The following is a 20,444-nucleotide window of genomic DNA, read 5'->3' as shown; positions in this document are numbered from 1 at the left end:
CTATGGTTGAAACAATGCAGGCTCAAAAACTATTTTTTTTAATTATAGCATGTGGAGAACAGTAAACAACACTGTGGTAATTCTGTTTACCATGAGAATGGTAAATTTCATAGGGCAGCCCGGGTGGCTCAGCAGTTTAGTGCCGCTTTCAACCCAGGGCCTGATCCTGGAGACTGGGGATCGAGTCCCACATTGGGCTACCTGCATGGAGCCTGCCTCTCCCTCTGCCTGTGTCTCTGCCTCTCTTTCTCTCTCTCTCCTATGAATAAATAAAATCTTAAAAAAAAAAATGATGCCAAAACTTCACCTTGTAATGTTCAATTTAACTGTCCCCAAAAACACCTGGTGTGAGATAGATGCCCAATTTTTCAAATCTAAAGCCAGGGAAGAAGAACTTACAGGACAAATCATTGACATAATTAAAATTAAAATTAAAATCACCAACAGATAAAAATGTCTTAGCAAGTCCTATGAGGAAAATGTTGGAGTACATGAAAAGATGCTCAACATTAATCTTTAAGAAAAATGCAAATTAGGGGTGCCTGGTTAGCTCAGTGGTTGAGCCTCTGGCTCAGGTTGTGATCCCGGGGTCCTGGGATCGAGTCCCGCATCAGGTTCCCCGTAGGGAGCCTGCTTCTCCCCCTGCCTATGTCTCTGCCTCTCTCTGTGTGTCTCTCACAAATAAATAAATAAAATCTTTTTTAAAAATCCAAATTACAATGACAATGAAGTACTACTTCACACCCACTAGTTTGGACATAATCAAAAGAACAGACAATAAAAAATTTTATTGAGGATGTAGAGAAACTAGAACCTTTATACATTCTGATGAGAGTGTACAATGGTGCCACTTTAGAAATTAGCAGTTTTTCTTAAGTGTACAAATAATATATTATGACTTAGTACTTCACTCCTTCCTTTCCAAGAGAAAGGAAAACCTATGACCACACAAAGTCTTGTATGAGATATTCCTAGCAGCATTATTCATAGTAGCCAAATACTGGAAACAATCTACATGTCCATCAACTGGTGAATGAATTCGAAAATGCGGTATATGCAATACAATATGAATATTAACTCATAATTTAATATTAATAAAATACGCTGAATACTAATCATCAACAAAAAGGAATAAAATATTGATACATGCTGCAACATAGATGAATTTCAAAAACATTATGCTGAGTGTAAGAAACCAAAGGACTATATATTGTAGGATTCCATTTACATGAAATATCCAGAAAAGGTAAAAGTACAGAGACCAGTAAAAATCTACCGAAAGCAGATTAATGCTTGTGAGGAGCTAGAAGTGTGAATTCAGAATAACTGCAAAGAAGTACAAGAATCCACTGAATTGCACATTTATAATGAGTAATTTTTTACAATAAGTAAATTATACTTCCATAAAGCTGTTTACAAAATATAAAGTTTAAGATGGTGGTTCAAATCAACATTGTCGACAATGAAATATCCAAGAACAAATTCTCAGTAAAGGCAGAAAATATAAAACAAACCTAAGAGAAATTCTGCCATCTTTATCATCAAAGTGATAGACAAGTCATGAGAATAAATAAGATCTGAAGGAGGCAAATGTCTTGAAAAACACCCACATTAGGTAATTGAGTACATTTTGCTACTTCTAAGAATATAACACAAAACTAAGGCCTTTCCAACTTTTGTTGTTGTTGTCATATAAATAATAAATAAATGAAACATTGAAGATAAAAATGTAGTAAGAGCGACAGCAAATCACACAACCCAATACCCATGCAAGTAGTGTAATGTTTTTACTCCCCTAAAATGTAAAAAAATGGAGCCCGTTTCTTTTCTAAGATATGCCTGAGAGGTCTACATTATATTTCAATCATTTGCCAGCCAAAAATATATGCACACAGGGAAAGATTTTCTAAAATTCAGCTCATTTCCATATAGAAAAACATAGAAATATTTGAGGAATAATGCTGACCAAGCAAATTATACATAGCTATAAATTTAAGTATAATTTGAAATATATTCTTTAGCTTTTCTTACTTAGCAAATTTCAAGACTACTATAAAAATAGTTTACTATTTAAAACTTAACTGTTAGAGCATCTATACATTACAAATATTACTCATTATTCTTTCTCCTCATATAAAGGAGAAACACAGACTATCTTTTGTGATAACTTAATATCAGGATTTAATTCCAAATAAAAAATTATATGATCTAGATTTCTGGAATCCATTCAGTAAGAAGTGAAATTAACTCTGAAAGCAACTTTTAAAAACTTCCGGTCATTATGTTAAAAGAACATGTACACACTTTTAGAATGCAGCAACCATTTAGAATAACTTTACTAAAGAAAACATTATTTTCTAATAAAAGTAACAGCAACAGAAATAGTTCATTAGTAATCATTAGTATATAGGTTGTTGAAATGAGCAATAATAAAAATACTAAAATGGAAGGATTGAACTTGTCATGATTAGCACCAGGTAATGCATAGAGTTGTTGATCACGATATACTGTACACCCAAAAGTAATATAACACTGAATATTACCTAATTGAAATTAAAACAGAAACTTTAAAAAATACTAAAATGAAAATATATTTTCACATAAATCAGTATATAATTTATTAAGTACCATAAAAAGAAGCATAAAGTATTAGCAATTTAGGGACTTATCAAAGTTCAATGATCCTTTAACACAAATTTTAAGGATTCTCTTAATTTTTCTGTCTTGCTTATATGACTTGTCAGGCTAGTCTCGTTTTTAGCATATTTGCTAGTAAGTCCTGTAAGCTTGTTTAACTGTATGTAATTATCTGTTTAACATCTGTCTCACCCATTAGACTAGAATATCCAATGTTCACTGCCATTTCTATAGCACAGTACCTGGCAACAAAGAACTACCTGATGTTTTATTGAATGAATGAATACTACAAAAGGGCATGTGAATGGTCATATGGTATAGTAATAAGAACCCTAGGAAAACTCTAAGAGTCAGTTTTCCATATTCTATGAATTTAAGAACACTCTTACTAAGCATAAACAATTGAAATTTTGTTAATCACAGGTATTGTAAGGGTACATAAGGAATACAACTCTACCTTCTCCACAGTTTAATATTGTTCTCTTTCACTTATTCATTACAGAAAATTTGTGGATGCTTTTTATCCCTAGGCTGGAAATGTGTCTTCTAGCCCCTTAAGAACCCATTTTAACAAAATTTCAGATGATACTGCGGTATTCTGTGGCTATCATCACCTATTCACGCAACAAATAATGAATACTAACTGTATGTCCAAAACTAAAAACTCCAACAGTTGAACAAAACAGACAGAAGCCCTGCACTCAGGGAGCTTACTCTCTACTAACTTTTCAGTGGGATTGTGCCTTCTACTATTAAGTCTTTGAATCATCTAAATGCAAAACAAAAAAAAACAAAGAAAAAAAGAAAACAATGATAGTGGTAGTTGTTTTCATAAACTGAGTCCTCTAAAATCTTAAATTTATCAAATCCTATAGAGTGTGTCTTGGTACTAAAGGGAATTAAAAACCAGAATATTTCAGTGTTCTCCGAGCATTAAACCACTACAATCCTGAGAAAATACCTATAGGAGACCCTTTAGAAAATCAATTGTTTTTTCTGAAATACTGTTTCTATGTTGGTTAGTGTCCTAATATTTTCCACTTTTGCATATATACGTATGCACCTGTATATAGACGTAGATATATATTTTCAATTATGTGGAGCATGTGTGTGTCTCTCGCAATTTTGTAACAGCATTAAGAATAGTTAAAGAACATACCTGGCACTGTCTTCAACTTGCTCATTCTAATTAATACTTTTTTGGTAATTCAGTTGTTTTTCATGTTTTTAAGTAGAAGGCAGAACAATTTTCATACTATGCTATTCTGGTCACTCAAGGATGGTATCAGCTTGTCATCACTACAACAGCTGCATAGTAATAACTTCCTGCTAGCACATAATTTTATGGTAAGTACATTTCATTTTCCTCCATAGAAATGGCTTTCTCTAACTTCTTTCAAAATTTACAGTAAATAGCATTAAGGTCTACAAGGGATGAGACCATGCATGGTAAGAGGTAACTAACTATATTTTTATGTTGGCACTGCCTCTAAACTAAAATGAACTGAGGGAGGGGCTAGCTCAAGTTGGTGAAGGGTGTGATTCTTGGTCTTGGGTGTTGTAAGTTCAAGCCCCACACTGGGTGTAGCGATTACTAAAAAATAAACTACTATTTTTAAAAAATAAAATGAACTGAGGTGATAGAACTCTCAGCTTCATTTTCATAATCTAAAACGGGGATGTGGAGAGTGAATTGGGGTTTGGACCAGATTTTTTCCAGGTCTAACCTGCTATGATTTCATGACCACTAAATGGAAAGAAGCCATTACCTCATAATGTATCATGAAAATAAAAAAGAATTTTCCCCAAATTTAATGTAGAATATTTTGATTCTAATTATACCAGAAAAATAGCCAATGGAAAAAAACAAGTATGAATCCCCAGATTCTCAAGTCTCAACTAGAATCATGAGACTACATTCCCTTTCTGAATGCATGTTTTCCAATGAACAGAACTTTTCCTAAAAACTATTACGATTTACTCTTTAAAGCATTCTAATGCTGAATTATTACCACAAATCAGACTTTATGAGGATTCCTTATCTTTTAAAATATGGTATCAAAATAAATAAAAAAATAAGGTGCTTAATAGTTTATATTACCAATTTTTCTCCAAAATTTTCCTTCTCAAAAAAAGCAAGTTCGAGAATATGAAAGAAGTTTTATCCTGAATAGCACCATATTTTTCTAGTTCTTTAGTGATGATCAGTTCCATCCAAATATGTAAGATATACTTTAAAACATTAAAGAAGAATTTCTGTATCTAGCTGGGCTTAAGCTTCTTGTTCATCACTAGAAAGCAAATGGTTCTAAAAGAGTTATACCCTCCCTTAGCAAAGCCAAGTCTCCAAAACAATTTCTGTCACACTGGCTCCAGAAACCTCATCACAATCTGTTCACTAAAGTGGAATACTTTAAGGCTTTGTTAACTACACTCATTTGCAATCCCCTTGTTACAACATACAGCAGTTAAGTGTTCAAATTACCACACAGAAAAGCATCCTTTAACAATATATCAATTCTTTTGTAGAATTATTGTTACACAAATATATTTGTATATATATTGTTAACATATATTTATTTCTTACTGTTAAACAAATATAAACTATTCCTTGAGGAAAAAACTTTAAAAATAAAATTTAACATATTTAGAAATTTAGAATGGAGGAAAATTAGGAAATAATTATCTATTAAAAAGATCATTATCATTAAGGCATCTCAATTATAATTATAAACAAGCTCTGCATATTTTTAAAAAAGCATTTCTATAAATTCCTTTGTGCTAGTGTAGAAATACTATAGTTCATATAGAAACTAAATTCAAGGGGCACCTGGGTGGCTCAGAGGTTGAGCGACTGCTTTTGGCTCAGGGTGTGATACCAGAGTCCCGAGATCAAGTCCCACAGCGGGCTCCTGCATGGAGCCTACTTCTCCCTTTGCCTGTTGTCTCTGCTTCTTTCTGTGTCTCTCATGAATAAATAAATAAAATCTTTTAAAAAAAAAAAAAAAAGAAACTAAATTCAGTAATATATTTGTAGGCATATACCATTTTCAGAAAGCCAAAGGTCTCAAACTAAAGAGATGAACATGAAATACAAAAGGAATATATTTTCTCCCTATGTTTTCACCTGTTTTGACTATAGTTGCATTCATACAAATTTATCTCCTGAAACATGCAAATAAGCTAGTCATTTCTGCCTCAGACAATTCTACACTAAAACATCCAAGTGGTCCAAATGGTATCTAGAAGTGTCCTAAGTGATGTGACTGACTTAAATTCAACAAAGCTATAACAGTGAAGTCATAACTTATACAAGTATTAGGTTCAAAGGTCAGAGTAAAGCAAAACTGGTCAAAATAACCTCTCAAAAAAATCCTTTCTTTAAATAAAATTCATAAACTATATATTCCCCTATGCATATTTTAATTGCTTTACGTAAATAAACTAGTTTTTCCTCAAGCATTGGAATGGGTTACTGTGGGTCCTGTGGAAAAGCAGATAAAGTAGTTGGCTGGTTTGGCAACTATGCTGTTTCAAAAACATTTTTTTTACTGAAAGAATAGAAGAATTATTTGCTATTTTTCTCCCCAGTTGTGTTATTTTCAACTTTAGTTGAATTCAAATAAGTTAAATATACATATAATATGACTTGGCTACACATGACAGGTATTTAAATATTCATTCAGTTGAATATTTGTCTTGGAAAAAAAATGACATCTGAGATGAAGGCTGAATGGGGCTGAAATGGAAGGGAAGAAAGAGCATCTCCACTCCAAGAGCAGCTTCAGTACAATAATGAAAGTAGGAGCCAGAATGTAGATGATTGAAGAAAGAATGAGAATTGAGGAAGTAGAACATTGAGCAAACATGATTATTATTTTCATCAAATTTTAAGATAAAATGAAAAGAGAGAAATATGACGGTAGCTTAAAGAAGAAGTAGGGTCCAAGGAAGAGATTTTATTTTATTTTTGTGGTTCTAGGTTTTATTTTTCCTGAAGCACTGATAAATGAGGCAGTGTTGAAAAGTATTATTTTTACATTCTTTCTCTGATGCTTGTCTTGCTACTGAACTACTGTTTGTTGCCAAGAGGACAGAGCGTCCAGCAAACCATATCTGTTTCTATAAAAAGATCAGAAAAGAAAAACATCAAGGAGACTATTTGGTGAGACAAAACCTGCCTCCTTAAAAGAGTCTGCAATAATATTAAGAAAAGCAACATTTGCCAGAAATTTTTAAAACTTTTCAGATACATAGCATTTTATTTAGTTAAATTACTTTTAGTAATTACCAAAAGAGTTTCCAGAAAGAATTCTTATCTTGGCACTTTAGGTGACTTTCAGTTACCCAATAATAATGACAACTTATATATCAAGTCTACATTTTGGAATGTAATAAAATAAAAAACTGATTTATAGAAAGTTCTCTACAAATATTACTATTATATTAGCAAAACAAAAAATATCGCATGGTAAGCTTATTAGTCTTCTAAAGCAAAAATATTTTTTAGTGAAAAGGTAGCAGAAAGCTTCTTTATACCATAATAAGAGACTGAATAATTCAAGAGATCATATGTTATTTTATTTATCTGTGCCTAGTACAGTGTTAGGATATACTAGGAATGCTTGCTTCATGAATGAACAAATGTTTTATAATGATCCACAGTATCCAATTCACTCCAATCCCCTACTCCAAAGTTATCCTCCCCAAAAACTATATCACAAATCTGGTTCTATTTGAGATCATTTAACTAAAGAATGAGTAGTTACTGTGTCATTCCCGTTGTAGAAAATAAGTAAAATCCTAAACCTAAGCCAAGCTACAAATGACTTTATCTTTTTTTTTTTTAAGATTATACTTCTTTATTCATGAGAGACAGAGAGAGAGAGAGAGAGAGAGAGAGAGAGAGAGGCAGAGACATAGGCAGAGGGAGAAGCAGGTCCCCTGCAAGGAGCCCAATGCGGAACTCGATCCCAGATCCCGGAATCATGCCCCAGGCCAAAGACAGATGCCCAACCGTTGAGCCACCCAGGCATCCCTGACTTTATCCTTCATCTGTACTAAAAGCAAACAACAAATGGTATGAATACTCTAAACTGCTTCTTTCAAACACACATAGTTATGTGTTACGTCAAACACTACTACCATCATCAGCACCGCCAACCCCCTCACAAAAACCACCGTACAACTAGATCTACGTTCTTTTTTCCCTAAGATTTTATTTTTTTAAGCAATTGTCACACCCAACGTGGGACTAAAGTCATACAGGTATAGAACATGATTATTAACAGTGGGGTTCCATGGAAAGGACACAGAAACATTTATTAAACATCTACTGTATGCTATACACTGTACTAGGTACTACACACACATTTGAAATAAATATTATTTTGCCTATTTTACAGGAAAAGAAACTGATGTTTCCCAAGGCCGAGTAACCTACCCAGATTTTAAAGCCTATACCGCCAGAATCCACCAAGCACTCTTCTATTACAGGACTGCAGTATGAAAATTCAGTTATTTATCCAAACATTTAGTGGATGTTAGACACTATGAAGGTATGACAGAAAGGATACACCACCAGAACTGACTCTATTGTCGAGTATTTAGCAACGTATCTTTATATTTATGAAACATAAATTAGAAAGTACTCATTTGTTTTAAAAAATATTAGTTTAAAAAAATAGTTTATAGGTAGAGGTTTTTCTTAAGGTTTCATTTATTCATTTACTTGATAAAGCGAAAGAGCACAAGCAAGGGGAGCAGCAGGCAGAGGGAGAAGAAGCTGGCTCCCCTCTGAACAGGGAGCCCCACATGGAGCCTGATCCCAGGCCTCTGGGATCATGACCTGAGCCAAAGGCAGATGCTTAATGGACTGAGCCACCTAGGTACCTTATAGGTAGTTTTTAAATGAAAGTTACCGGGGATCCCTGGGTGGTGCAGCGGTTTGGTGCCTGCCTTTGGCCCAGGGCGTGATCCTGGAGACCCGGGATCGAGTCCCACATCGGGCTCCCCGTGCATGGAGCCTGCTTCTCCCTCTGCCTGTGTCTCTGCCTCTCTCTCTCTCTCTCTCTCTCTCTGATGACTATCATAAATAAATAAAAAAAAAAAATTAAATGAAAGTTACCCTAGTTCACATATAACTTTACATTTAGAAAATATTCACATTCAACTTTGCCATAATACATTCAGAACAATGAAAATTTCACCTGTACTGAGATATGTGCTACATCCTTTTTATTTTTTCTTCAACCTTTTTAAATACTCTCTTAGGGGATCCCTGGGTGGCTCAGCCATTTAGCGCCTGCCTTTGGCCCAGGGCGTGATCCTGGAGTCCCAGGATCGATTTCCGCATCAGGCTCCCTGCCTTGAGCCTGCTTCTCCTCCCTCTGCCTGTGCCTTTGCCTCTCTCTCTATGTCTCTCATGAATGAATAAATAAAATCTTAAAAAATAAATAAATACTCTCTTAGAAGTTCAGTCTTTTCATAACAAGTAAAAATACTGCCTTCCTCAAATGATAATACAAATAGGTACCTTGTCTATACATCCATATAAACTGAATATACTTTGAAATATGAACCAGAAACATTATTTCAACTAGAAAGAATACTTCCTAACAAAATAAATAAACTACCTTCCTAGAAAGTTGACTATAATAACTTCTCCTTTAAATCACATTTTACTATGCTTTAACAGATCCTTTTTCATAATTTATAGATATATTTATGATATGAATTATAAAAGCAATGCAAAGAAATCACAATATTGGTAAATTTTTCATCTGGAACATTATGTGTTCACCAAGCATAGACAGTGGTTTCACAAATACAATAGTACACAGACTATCAAATAATTTTAGTTTTTTTAATTAAAAAAATTAACTATTTTATAACCTCCATAAATACATAAATACCTACATAAATAAATAAAAATAGAGAGGTACATTTAGTAAAACAGTACCCCAGAGGACAAAGAAAGTAATTAGTATGGGAGACTTTAATGAATACAGCTTTGAAGCCCTTCTGGAAATTACAGGCTTGATGAAAGCACTTACATTCTACCAGTTGCTGAGACAGGTGCTACTGCCAATCAGCTGCAACTGCTGAAGCATATTCTAAAAGATTACTAATTAATCTCTATACTGAAAACAATGGCTGCCTGCCATTTTTATCATGATAAAAAAGAAAAAGAAACAAGTCACTCTCTGACCAAATACAATTCTAGGTAAAACTTAATTCTAGGTAAGCTCTGCATCTACTTAATTACTTAGCTGTATCATTTTCTGTTGTTCATTATACTAAACTCAAACCTTGCATTGGCTGGAGTCATGGGTCTTATACTCTCTCTACCTGCTATTTCGGAGTTATTTCTACTTACCACAAATATATAAAAGTATTTGCGACATATAAATGGACAAAAAAAAGGGAAAAGATCATATAAATAAAAGACAGCATTTTCTTTGTTGTTGTTAATTTTAAGTCTTTCAATAATAAGCTCAGGAGAAATATGACCCCTGGAGACATTCTCCTTTAGGTCACATCTATGTTTTTATTAGAATTTATCCACACTCCTTTGAGCCTACCCCTGAACACACACACACTTCATTTTACCACGGTCATATCCTGCCTTTATTATACAAACTCTGTTCAGAGCACTCCTCAGAATTTAACAAACATTAAAACAGTCAATGATTCCAACTCTGAGCAATTATTATGAAAGTGTTTATGGGGGCACCTGGGTGGCTCAGTCAGTTGAGCATCCAACCCTTGGTTCAGCTAAGGTCATGATCTCAGGGGGGATCCCTGGGTGGCTCACCGGTTTAGCGCCTTCCTTCAGTCCAGGGCATGATCCTGAAGTCCTGGGATAGAGTCCCATATCGGGCTCCCTGCATGGAGCTATTCTCCTTCTGCCTGTGTTTCTGCGCCCCCCCCATAAATAAATTAATTAAATATTTAAAAAAAAAAAAAAGGTCATGATCTCAGGGCCATGGAGCAAGAGCCCCCAGCAGTGGGCTCTGCCTTCAGTGGACAGTCTGCTTTTCTCCCACTTTCTCTATCCTTCCCCCTGCTCTGTCTCTGTCTCAAACAAATAAATTTTTTTAAAGCAATTATGAAGTTCTTTTAAAATATACTGGCCCAATTTGCCAAAGAAATTATTTTAAAACCAAAGAAAACATAAACATGAAGTGAAAAATGTGAGAGTTCCTTTTATGATTTTCTATCCTTTTAATGTTTTTAACATTGGTTCTTGAATCTTAAATAACACTATCTGTTCTACTATGTTTTTAAAGTTGCTTTCATTCAACTGTACATGCCTGTGACCTCTACAATGACCTCTACAAAAGCAGTTGTGCACTTTACTGTGGTGCAAATCCTCACAGACAAGTTGAACCTGTTCTTTTTGGCACTGAGCCCTTGTGCTGAACACACAGCTGAGATTTATTATAAAAGGGGAACTAAGGGGCATTATTGCACAACATTTATCCTTCACATATAGCCAAGTATAATCTTTTACAACCTTTGAGAGCTCTTAAATAAACAGATCCTCTCTTAATTGCACAAAGACTTTCTTATTTGTCACCAATCATATGGCATATTGAGATTCATTTTACATTAGGAAAAAGCTAACAACACACAAAGCATATGTATTAAGATACGTTCAATTTAGTCTCTTAATATTTATTTAAAAATAATACTTCTAATACTCAGACCTAGGTAATTACCTGTCTTGCGGTCTTTAGCAAGGTTAGTGTAATTAAGTAATAAATATATCTTCAAGGATCTATAACAGATTAAAACCAGTAGAGTACTTTATATAGATCTTTTAAAAACATCTGAGTGAAAGCATTAATCTTCACTTTTATCCTGTTTTGTATTTTCTTTTTTCCGAAGTTCAATTTTAATTAGCTTTCCCACAGTGTTTTAAAAACATTTCCCATTCTAAATTCTGAACTCAGCTCAGATACACAAGACTGCTGCCAGGCTACTTCCTTAATTCAACAGTAGATCTGATACCCTGGGGGAAGAAGGACTTTCATAAGTTCTAAGAAATATCTCTTATAACAGGAATTACCACACCATTTACATTAATTCTTTTTTTTCATTTACATTAATTCTTCAAGATTTGCTAATTGATCTATCATCAAGATTTGCCTTATTATAGAAAACAAAGAAACTAATATAACCCAAAATTATTCTATCCTGGAAGTCAGGTTCAAACTAGCTTATCAGCTAATTGCTCAAAATAAAGGAAATATGTTGATTCAGGTGAATATTCTCTTGTTCTAAATTCTTTTCATTTTTTCATTACTAGTAAGTACACAATTGGGGAAAAAAAAAGTCCTTCCAACCGTGGAGGGGGTGGGAGTACTGTTTAATGGGCAAAAAGTTTCAGTTTTATAGGAGGAAGAGGTATGGAGATTGATGGTGGTAACTGTTGCACAATATTAATGTATTTAATACCACTGAACTGTACACTTAAAAACAGTTAAAATGGTAAATTTTATGTGTATTTTACTGGAACAAAAAATTTTTAATTTAAAAAATAAAATTATTTTTAAATTGACTTGCTTTTTTTATTTTACTGGTGAAAACAGTCTGATATATTTATAGGAATTAGGGGTTCAACAGTGAAACAGACATGTTCAGAGACGGCACCAAATTTATTTAGTAAAGACAAAATAACTGAAGGGTTAAATAAGAAATTTCTTTCATTAACGTTTAACATTTTAAGCAACATATTCATGTTGCTTCACTTCTAAGAAAGGATATTTTAAACAGTTTATATCCTTAATACTTTCTCCCTCGGTTTAGGATATTCAAGAAAGGTTTATGAATTTGAACATTTTTTTATTTGTCATTGAAACAAAACAATTTTTTCTCAAAATATACGATTTCTCAGAAAAAATGAATTATTTTAAATTTTAAGTGTTTTGCAGGCATTACATCTTAGATGTAAGAAGCATGCAAGAAAATTACTAACCAGTTTTATTCTCTGTATTAATCTATACCATGAGGCAACATACGAAATCAATGAGAATAACTATAAAATATGAATCAAATATGTAAAAAATGTCTCAAGACCTGATTTTACACTATGTTCCAATACTATGTCAACACTAGTGGTATTTTTTAAATGCCTAAGCTCTCTAATTCATTTTGAAATACATGTGTTTCATGATATCCAAAATATCCAAAACTACTCTTGATTAAGTCATAACTATAATTAAAAATAACATCCAAAGAACCAATAGTGGCAATGTCAAGTAGGTTAACCCAGGTTAACCTCTAAATAACTTAAAGCACCTATAAGAAGAATCCCAGTCTCCACAATTGTTGTGGTTCTTCACTACAACAGCTTCCCCATCTACATCTCATCTTTCCAGCAAGAATCCAAGCATACATCTTATCTGCCTATAATACCCTATTCTTTTAAATTTCCCTTATCATGTGTCCCTTTATAAAAAACAATGCTAAATACATGAACTTTGGAGTCTATACAGAGTCAAATCTCAGCTCTACCTTAAGCAACTTTTTTTTTAGCAGGCCTCAATTTTACTTGTAAAATTATTTTACATGGATCAAGTAAAATGTATTTCAAGGACACAGCAGTGTCAAATGTCTACAAAAATGCTACCAATTATTATTACTACTACTACTACTGTATCATCCTCATGAAGATAAGAAATATTTCATACCATCTTCACAGACCATCTCTTAGTCACTATCACCAGATAAATCACCACAAACAATCAACATTTGAATAGTAACCTATCAAAAGTCTGCTTTAAGTTAGAACTCAAAATATCTTTCTACAGAAACAAAATTGTGAATGATGGTAAAATCCTAGGCCAACAATCTATAAGCCACATTAATTGCCTTAAATTTAGTCCCGAGCCTTGGGAGCAATGCAGGAGAGAAAACAAACAAGCTTACCTCATCTTTCCTGGGTGCAACCCTGGCCTTGGGCAAAAATTCTAAATTTCCAAAATTTTAGCTTCTTTCATTTTGCCTTTTGCTTTCCTATCTAGCACCCAGTGCCTTTCCCAGGCATTCTATGTTCCCACAACACTGTAATCCTAAATTCCTAATTGGAAACACTCCACTCAAACTTACTGACTTGGCTCCTAATGTGTTCCCCTGATCTTAAGTCACCAACCTGGATCTCACTGCAATCAAAATTTCCTGATATCACTAAGGTGTTAGGAAGAAAGAAACTGCATTGCATGATTTTGCTTAGTGAACATCTGGTTTTTATTAGATTATTACTGCTATTTTAAAAAGAACATTTGTAAAACATTTTTTTTCCCCAGAACAAAATACAAAACAGCAGTTGTCTTTTAAAGTCATGGACTTAAGAAATATTCACTAATCATTTTATATCTTGCTTAATGTTTTTGTATTTTTAGTTAGTGTCAACAAGTTATCTGGGTCAATTCTTTTCATCTTCATATTTTCCTATATAAAAAACAGACTCTCAGAAAGCATTAACATTTTCCACAGACTCAATTGGTGTACCATGATAAGAACCGGGAAGGTAGAAGCCCTCACTAAAATCTAAGTGTCTATAAATGAAATTCAAACCATCTCAGAAGTAGACAGGATGTTAAAGATCACTTCTAGTCTTAGTAGCCACTGGATTTTTTAACCCCTTCTTAAATATCCCTATCTATGGCTAAACACCTCATCCCAAAATAGTCTATAAATACACCTCTATGCCCAAACAAATGCATAAGCGTGCACACCTAACTAAATAAAGGAGAGATGAAATGTAGAGGACACAGATAAAACTCCATATGTCTGTTAATTCACACAAACCACAATATTTCTTATAAAAGTTGAATTAGAACTTCTCGTCATTTCTTTGTCTCATAAGACTTTCTAGGATACATAAATCTTACTGAAGAAAGATATGTTCTGACTGAGAAAAATGCACTGACATTTATCACCATAGTAATACAAAATATAAATTTGTATTTAGGAAGCTTCTTAACCTCCAGTTATTTTAGTAAAGAAAGCACACTTAAGAAGCTTCTTAACCTACAGTTAATTTTAAAGAAAGCACTAGATTGTTTCTTAACTGTAAGTTAAGACTTTAACTACTATGAATTCTTGATTTCTGCTTCCAGCAATTCCAAGTGATGGCCAGAGGAATATACACACACACACACACACACATATGTTATATATATACACACATACATACACATATATACATATATACATGTATATATACACACACACAAAATACAAAACAGCTGTCTGTGTGTGTGTGTGTGTATATATATATATATATTCACCAGACAATATCTGCTCAATAGAAATTCTTATAAAATGTGAACCCAATAAAGAATGGAGTGACTTTTAGGGTTCCTATTATCTGCAAAATGAAATGATCTGTAAGTCAGGACTTAAAGAGTCATTAATACTTTTTAATGAAGAATACCATTATTTCCTATTAGCCTGTTTATAACTTCAAACAGATGATTTTCTGATTCTCCTTTTGTCTTTAAACTGCTTAAAATTTTGGACAATTGTATATTCAGTTCTAAGATTTATCTTATATTTGGAATTAGTCACTTAATCACTCTCCTCCTTTTACTTTATCTCTTAAAAAAATCATCTACTGTGTTATCTATGGAGGAATTAATATGTTACATCTGGAAAAGAGTTTGTGATTGATAATATCTAAGAAAATCACTCAAAAAATCTTATCTGAGGTATGCCTGGGTGGCTCCAGTCAGTTAAGCATCTGCCTTCAGCTCCCTTATTCCAGGATCCAGGGATCAAGTCCCATGTAGCTCCCTGGTTGGCAGAGTCTGCTTCTCTCTCTCCCTCTGCCTTTCCCCTCACTTGTGCTCTCTCATATTCTCTCCCTCTCAAATAAATGAAAAATAATCTTAAAAAAAAAACAACAAAACTTTTCTGAGCTTATTTTCATTTCATTTTATTGACAAAACTGCCACACTGAGGGGTGCCTGGGTGGCTCAGTCAGTTAAGCATCTGCCTTTGGCTCAGGTCATAATCCCAGAGTCCAGGGATGGAGCCCCACATTGGGCTCCCGACTCAGCAGGGAGTCAGCTTCTCCCTCTCCTGTTGCCCCTCCCCCTGCTCATTCTCTCTCACGCACTCTCTCTCTCTCTCTCTGTCTCGCGCGGGCACGCGCAAATAAATAAAATCTTTAAAAAAACAAAATCTGCCACATTGCAAGGTGCATTCCAATGAATAAGGTTTATATTATTACAATGAATAGTTATTTACCTATGTCCCATAAGCATTTACTCACAAAGCCAGAATTTGAATCCACTCAGTCTGACATTAAAACCCTTATCTATCCCTAATCACACTGTTATCCTATCTTCTGTAAAAAGGCAAAATAATAAAAATAAAAATAAGAGGCACATTCTGTAACACTGAACAGAGTGACAGAAGCCTATAATTACTCCCCATTACTTTCTCAACTCAAATGCTCCTACTAGAAAAGTGCAAGTTGCCACTATCTAGAACACAAGGGAAAGTTTGATAGCCTTTGCTAAAACATAATGGAACTTTGCTAGAACTGGTGAAAGCAGTGAAAAAATATGCAACATTCTTTCACCATTTCAAAGATAAGAGGCCTTGCACCAAAAATAGACAATTAAATGTATGGCTCTAACTTCTAAAACTAAAATCAACAACACAGAAATAAAAAGACTACTTATTTCATAGAGCCATATCACTATCAATAATCCTCATTCAAGAACCTAAGCATACACTAGGGCAACGTAGGAGTGCCTACCACTGGTAATATGGTTGGTTCAAATCTAACATTACTTCTTATAAAAATTCATTTTCTTCTTTCATTTCTGTCTTTACCCATCTCTCTTACTTTTCATCTTAACTCAAGAGACTATAGAAATGAAAAAAGAATTAACTACGAATCTGAAAGCTTATACTCTCACTCTGACTCCTAGTTTCCTGCTGGGCTTAAAGAGCGTATCAGTTTTAAAAAGGGGAAAGTTAGGACTAGTAATATTTATGCTACATATTTACATCCAAGTATATTAAGTGATATTAAATACAAGATCTTTAATATGATTACAAGATTCTTTAAATATAGAAATCTAGCACCACAGGCATTTCAAAATTCACTATGCTGACTTAAGATGTATCCTAAAAAGTCCATTCTTACTACTACTACTATTTCTTTGTAGAGCAGAATATAACTCAAAAAAAGCTATACCCAGAAAGTTTTGGATGAAAGTCTACCATTTATTTGCATTAGCACCATTCAATTTGAATTTGTTTATGATTCTCCAAATATGTTGTCATAATATGATTTGAAAGAAGTCACTGTTACTTATCTTTTGAAAAAGTAAGCCCCAGAAATTAAAAATTCCAGCAAAATAATGATAATTGTGTTTATATTACATGAATGATTTGCTGTTTCTCAAAAACAGCATATAGGAAGTCAGTAATTCTCAAACGTGCAAAGTATTTCCATGTGCTTAACAAGAAAACTATCCAAAACAAATAATGCTTAAGAAATTTTTTATTATTTTTATTTCCCTGCCATCTGTTTTAGTCTTTTTTCTTCTTTGTCCCACTCAGCTTCTTTCCTTCTGTTGCCTACCTATAGCTCAAAGTAATACTTCTAAGAGAATAAGGCAGCAAAATTAAGGTACACAGTTGAGAACTCTAGTTCTAGATGTTACTTGACAATGACACAGTCCCGACTAAATATTTATGGACATAAACTCCTAAAGAGACTAATACATGCCTCAATACAAATACAATACAAATAAGTATACTATGGTATCTTTTACATAGTCTTAAAGATTAGCATTCAATATTCATCAAAAGGAACCTATATTAAGACCATATGTTCCTTATGAAAAATCAATACTTCTTATTCCTATAAGCCTTATTTTTATACATGGAATTTTATCAAATATATGGAAAACAGGTACGCATGGGTCTATGTGCATAAAAACAGGTATGCATGGGTCTATGTGCATAAAATTTCATAAGGCAGAAGAAAAATCTGAATGCAACAATATATAATGACACAACATGAAATAAAACATAAAACTAAAACATTACTACCATTTCTCACTAGCAGAGATGATTAAGTAGCCTCTTCTCAAACAAGGATTACTGAATTACTGAATTACAAAGCTATGAAAACTTGAGGAAAAGGCAAACGTATAAAACATAATTTAGGCTATAAACATTTTTAAAACACAATGAAAATCTATTGAATTTTTCTTTTTTAATCTAAACTCTAAAGTCAATAAAAGGGTGAAGTTGAAGCCCTAATGGAACCTACAAATGCAGAAAGACAGAAAAATTTTGAAAGTAGCAAAAGAAAAGTGGCTCATCACATAAAAAGGAAACCCCAAAAAGATTACCAACGGACTTCTCATTAGAAACCACTGAAATCAGAATATAGTAGAATGATATATTCAAAGTGCTGAAGAAAAATACTGTCAACCAAGACTTGTTTTTTCCAATTAAACTATCTAACGGAGGCAAAATAAAAGATATTTCCAAATAAAAACTGCTGCTAGTGGGGAGGGGAGGGAGGGGAGGAGAAGGAGAAGGAGGAGGAGGAGAAGGACAACGACGACAAACCCAAAAGCCTAAAGAAGTCTTTAAGGACAAAGAAATGACAGCTGGCAAAAACTTAAATTCTCACAAAGAAATAAGGAACACTTTTAGGGAATTACACAGGTAAATATAAAAGACTCAATGAAAAGCATTTTTCCTCTTTTCTTCCTCTTAGCTGATTTTAAAAATAACTGGAAAAAATGGTAAGATTATACGATTGGGCTTATAACATAAAATATAACATATATGACAGGAACAGTAATTAAGATGAAAAAGAAATAGAGCTAATCTGGATCAAAGATTATATATTACTGGTACTGGATTACTATACTATGAGGTAGTAAGATACACATTATAACCACTAAAACATAATAAAAAATTGCATAGTAAAAAAATAGAAAGTATACCAGAAAAATGTCTATTTAACACAAAAGGAAGCAATCAACAAGGAAGAGGGGACCAAAAAGGATGAGATATACAGAAAACAAATATCAGGGCAGCCTGTGTAGCTAGCGGTTTAGCACTGCCTCCAGATCCTGGAGACCTGGGATTGAGTCCCACATCAGGCTCCCTGCATGGAGCCCGCTTCTCCCTCTGCCTGTGTCTCTGCCTCTCTCTCTCTCTCTCTCTAATAAATACACTAAATAAAATCTTTAAAAACAACAAATATCAAAATGATGATGTAAATCAAACCATATTGACAATTACACTAAGTGTAAATGGGTTAAGCATACCAATCAAAATGCAAAGATTGGGATGCCTGGGTGGCTCAGCATTAAGCGCCTGCCTTCAGCCCAGGGCGAGATCCTGGAGACCCAGGATTGAGTCCCACATCAGGCTCCCTGCACGGAGCCTGCTTCTCCCTCTGCCTGTGTCTCTGCCTCTCTCTCTCTCTCTGTGTCTCTCATGAATAAATAAAATCTTAAAAAAAAAAATGCAAAGATTGTCAAACTGGAAAAATAAGAACTATATGCTGCCTACAGGATACACATCATAGAATCAAAGACATAAAATAGACTGAAGGAAAAAGAGTGGAACAAGAAAACCACAGAAACAATAACCATGACAGAGCCAGAGGGGTTACCCTAATGACAAAGACAAAAACTTACAAGAGACAAAGAAAAATATTTTCAAGTATAAAAATGAAAATATAACATATTAGTAGTGCAACTAAAGCTACTGTATAGAGAGATTTATATCTTTTTTTTAAGATTTTATTTACTTATTCATGACAGACACAGAGAGAGAGAGGCAGAGACACAAGTAGAGGGAGAAGCAGGCTCCATGCAGGGAGCCTGATGTGGGACTTGATCCCAGGTCTCTAGAATCACACCCCAGGCCGAAAGCGGTGATAAACCACTGGGCCACCAGGGCTGCCCGATTTATATCTTTAAATGCCCATATTAGAGAAGAAGAAAATTCTCAAATAACCCACGTTCCCACCTTAAGAAACTAGAAAAAAAAGAGCAAAGCAAACCCAAAGTAAGTAGAAGGAAGGATATAATATTAAAATGAAAATTAATAAAATAGACATCCAAAAAAACAATACAAAAAAAGTCAATAAAACCAAAGTCTGTTCTTTGGAAAATAATCAACAAAATCGCCACACTGTTAGCTTGACTGACTAAAGGAAAAGAAAGAGGAGACAAACTACTACAAGAAGAAATGAAAAGCAGAGATCCCTCCTGACTCCATAAAAATTAAACTTAGATGATACTGATCAATTCCTAGGAAGACTGAAATTACTAAAGGAAGGGAGGAAGGGGCGAGAGAGAGAAAGAAAAAAGAAAAGAAAATGTCTGAAGAGATTTTACAAAGCAAAGAAATTAAAACAGTAATACTTAGAAATCTCCCCATTAAGAAAAGCCAAAGTCAGACGGCCTCACTGGTGAAATTTATCAAACATTTAATAAAGAAATAACATCAATCCTTTAACAATTCTTCCAGAAAACAGAAAAGAGGAGATTATTTTCCAACTCACTCTAGGAGATCAATGTTACCATGATTCTAAAGCCAGACAAAGCCATGCTCTAATGTGGATTAAGCATAAAAACATTATGCTAAGTTAAAGAGCTAGACTCAAAGGACTACATTTTGTATAATTACATTTACAGAAAATGTACAAAGAAGACAACTTTATAGAGACAGAAAGCAGATAAATGGTTTCCTGGGGCTGGGAGTGGGAACAAGAAATAAGTGTGAACTGTCAGGGAAGTATT

The 20,444-nt window shown here is 33.8% G+C and overlaps 1 protein-coding gene across 1 annotated transcript in view; it reads right to left on the bottom strand.

Annotated features, from left to right (window-relative positions):
- MNAT1 (MNAT1 component of CDK activating kinase) overlaps positions 1-20,444 on the bottom strand; it is a 193,192-nt gene that overhangs the window by 74,872 nt on the left and 97,876 nt on the right. The gene's annotated exons all lie outside the window — the stretch shown is intronic.

The sequence above is a fragment of the Vulpes vulpes genome, chromosome 6 (assembly GCF_048418805.1).
Source record: "Vulpes vulpes isolate BD-2025 chromosome 6, VulVul3, whole genome shotgun sequence".
NCBI lineage: Eukaryota > Metazoa > Chordata > Mammalia > Carnivora > Canidae > Vulpes > Vulpes vulpes.
This window is presented reverse-complemented; position numbering and strand designations above follow the sequence as displayed.